We start from the raw sequence: 4353 nt of genomic DNA on the forward strand, positions 1-4353 counted from the left end.
ATATTCACGAGCACCCAATTATCAAAGCTTAACATTCCATCCATTGTATACCCCATCCATAGTGCTAGAACAAACACTGATTCTCGAAAATATATTTCATCCGTAGACGGTAGCGAACCGTCAAAGATGAGGGTTGTCAACCCATATGGCCATATAACATAAGTTCTCGCTTACACCCGTCAAGTGTAACTAATGATAATCGAATTGAGGATTTTTGTTCTAAACTCGTATGTAGAATGTTAGTTTTCCCGTTCTTGTGTTCACTTAATTCAAAAGAATCGTTTATGTTTTCTCATCCCAAATATAAGTTCAAAAAGAGTAAAAGTGGGACTATGATCTCACCTTGAGCGCAAGAGTCAATAAGTACTTCAACGAGTAAACGCGTGCAAAGACAAAGCTAATCTCGACCTAAACAAGTAGGTTGTATCAATAACGATAGTCACGAAGGGTCAAAGTTGTTCAATTAGTCCTATGGCTCGACACGACTCGATTATGTAGCATGTGAAGAAAATTGTCAAGTTTCATGCAAGATACAAGTATGGAATCATGTTAGAAAGATTGCATAATTAATTGGTTAAGTTTGACAAAAAGTCAAACTTGGTCGGGTCAAAGTCAACGAAAAAGTCAACATGTTCGGGTCGGGTCCCGGACTATTTTTCTATGCTAATTATTCATATACAAGTATATTAGAACAAGTTTCATGTGAATCGGAGGTCGGTAGCTAGTCAAACATTTCACGTGAAATGGGACACAGAGGTCAGAATCTGACCAGGCCAATCCGCGCGCCGCGCGGGGATGGGGCGCGCCGCGCCACCATCTGGGCAGAGAATTCTGGTCAGTTTTTCAAAGTATGCACGAACCAAAACGTTTTCCAACCCAACTCTTGACCCGCAAACACTTATAATGCCTATCATATATCGTTGAAAAGGTATTTTGACGAGGAATACAACTAAGCACTTATGGTCCAACAATAACATCATTTACAATAGCCGAAAACTCATCAAGCAAACAATAAAAGTCCATTTTCAAAGTTTCAAGTTCCTCAATTGCATTTTGAGTTTCGGGAAACCAATTCACACATATGTTATGCCGTTTTGAAGGTAAAGAAGCATACATTACTACTAAACACTAACAATTAACATTCCATGACATTCAAGCATCCAAAAATTCATGTCAAGAACTATCAAACCCTAGTCAAACATCTCAAAATCAATAATCATGTTTTTGAAGTTTTCTTAATCAACCTACACATCAATTTGAAGCTAATGATGCTAGTAACACATTTAATACATGAACTTTAACAATTAAACAACTTTTAATCATCCAAAATCAAAGATTAAGCAAGCAATTTTCATATTCAAGCTAGTTACACCAAAAACAACAAATCGAGCATACAAATTACATACACGACATCACAATGAGCCATAGACACTAATTAACACACTTTTAAGTCAAGAACACAAATTTAAAGAAATCTAGTGTTTTAGAAATGTTACCCAAAATCGAAGTAGTTAGCATCAAATCGAAGAGGATGATGAGAGGATCAAGAATATGTAATTTATTTGGTTGCTAGCTCCCTAATCCGGATTTAGATGATGAATTTATGTTAGAAAGTTGAGAGGATTTGGAAGTATCAAAAGGAGAAAGAGAGAGATGAATGAGAGGAGGAGGTTGAAGGTTTGACTAGTTGACCTAGTCAAATCTTTGGCCTCTTTGCAAGTTTGGTCCCTCTAGTTTCAAAGCGGGTGCGGGAAATAACCAAACGAATATTTAAACGCTCGAGTAAACGGGTGACGTTATAATTAAATAACGAGGATATTATGAACGTTAGTGAACGAAAGATGCCAAATTAAATGACGAAAGATATTATTAAAAAAAAAAGACGGTGTTAAAATAAATTTAACGGAAAAACGCGGGATGTTACATTATCCACACCTCAAAAGAAATTTCGTCCCGAAATTTAGTTGGAAGTAATAGTCGATGTCTCTTACTCGAGACCTAGTGTAGTAACTCTACGAATGATTGAAGGTACTTTCTTGGACATTCCACGAATCCGGATAGTCGGGGTGTTACGTTGTATTAGGGCTTGGTTTTACGATCCACAAGTTCAGCCGGTTTTTCCTATGAGGAGGAGTTTGTCATCAATAGTTGGTGCATCTAGAAGGATTGCACGTTCCTGTTCCGCAGGACACGTTTCTAAGTTTGTTACACGAAATGTAGGGTAAACGGAAACTTAATTGAGTCGGAAGTTCTAAACGATAGGAAGCGGTTCCAATACGCCCCAAGGTTTCAAAAGGTTCGATATTGCGGATATAGCCTTTCTCGATTTCCCAAAATGGATTACACCTTTCCAAGGTGCGGTTTCTCAATATTACGCGGTTACACACTGGGATTTGTGAGGTTTTCATCTAAGTTTGGTATGACTCTTTTGGGCGACTACGGGTCGTCTCGAGCCCTTCTCGGACTTGGATTATCTCAATTGTTGTTTCTTGGATGAGTTAAGATTCGGTGTTTTGTTTGCCACATGCTTTGGTCCAACGAATAGGGGTATGACATTAGCGGTCCTATAGGGTTTCGGAAAGTGCGTGTGAACACACGAGTGGTAACTACTGTTGTAAGAGGGATCTACTAAAAGCGACCATGCAAGTTTGAAACATGTCTTTCGAAGACGTAAATCGTTCGTTTGTTCGGTTCGTCTGTTTGTGGGTGGTACGCGGTACTCATGTCTAAGCGGGTCTCCAAGGTTTCTTGTAAAACTAGAGGCGAAACGAGTATTTCGATACGGGATAATTGACAAAGATACTCCGTGTTGGAATAGAATCTCTTAAGATATGTTTGAACAAGTCAGTTAGGGTTCGAAAAATGTTTGTTAGGACTATTCACCCTCGTGGCGAATACTAATGTAATATGAGGAATTTCTCTATCCATGGAGAAATGTTACAAGGAGTTTCTTTAAACGGAAATGCGAGCGATAAAGATAGGAGTGAAATGAGGACTTAGAATAGGATGAGCTTGCATCTCGAGGTTGCCATAACGTGCCTCTAGTTGTCAAAAGTTGAAGTCTGAAAGAGAAACGAGATAGTACACGTAGTTGTATAGTTCGGGGTTGAATAATAGTTGGCCGATTATCAGAAACACAAGGGCGTTAAGTCAAAGAAGAGTGGAGTATCGTTGGATTGTGTGTTATCTTAATTTCCAGTAATATCAGACGGTAACGGTGAAATAACAGAGGTATGTAGTGTGGTACGTGATGACGAGAATATTGATCGGATCCACAATTTAGTATTCGAATTCTTCGTGCAAAATAACGAATTTCCGTTCCGTTGATTTCAAGTCGAGGGAGTATGCCTTTCGGCGTCCAAGTAGAAATATTTCCATATTTGAGTCCCATCTGGTGTTGTACGAATTTAGCTAGAAATGTTGGTGTGAAGAATCACGCTCAAGGTTCGATCGCGGAAAGATTAAAGTCGTATAACACGAGAAAAGTCAGAAATGAATTTTCGGTAAGAAGCGGTGAGATCTAAGATTTTTACGAATACAAGTCTGAGTTGGGAGAGTTCCCTGATTACATGTGGCTTGATTTCGAGATTGATTGTAATGCCTTGACCATTTACATCATAGTCTAGAAAATTGGACTTAGTTGAATAAGTTAAGATGTCATCTATAAATACCATCTATAAATACGATAACAGATTCGTCTAGATAAGTTTGCATACGTGGTTTAGGAGGTTCATGAATACGGACGGAGTCCTAAATAAATCGACGGTACTAAGAGAGATTTACAACTAACGTTGCGAGTTCGGAAGATGGCTTAGGAGACATCGTCTCCCTTAACCCCCAATTGATGATAACCGGAACGGAGGTCGTTTTGGAATACACACGGGATTCATGCAAGAAATCATGAGGTCATGGATGCGAGGGAGAGGGTATCGGTTTCCAACCGAAAATTACTCAGTTCACAATAATCTATACAAGATGATGGGGAAACATTTTCTTTTTAACGAATAGGTTCCGAGCTCCCTAGTTCTATAGGTGTCAAGTCAAAAGTCTTAACGTATATCCTCCAATAAAATTTATAGGCACACAATATTTTCCGTTGGTCACTTAAATTGCCTAAGTAGTGTCTAGGGGAAAAAAGTGAAGTGCAAAGAGTATGAGTCAGAGCCTTGTTTATAAAACGTCTAACGGTAACCGAATCGAATAAACATGAAATGTGAGAATTTCGAGAAGAAACATACCCGTGACTAGTCCATCGTCGTCTCGGGCATCCTAGGCGTTGATGTTGAAAGTTTAACGGCATGCGTTGGGGTTGATTTTCTTATTTGGGCATTCATTCCTAAAATGACCCGTTTG

Source organism: Rutidosis leptorrhynchoides, chromosome 8 (genome assembly GCF_046630445.1).
Source record: "Rutidosis leptorrhynchoides isolate AG116_Rl617_1_P2 chromosome 8, CSIRO_AGI_Rlap_v1, whole genome shotgun sequence".
In the NCBI taxonomy this organism is placed as follows: Eukaryota; Viridiplantae; Streptophyta; class Magnoliopsida; order Asterales; family Asteraceae; genus Rutidosis; species Rutidosis leptorrhynchoides.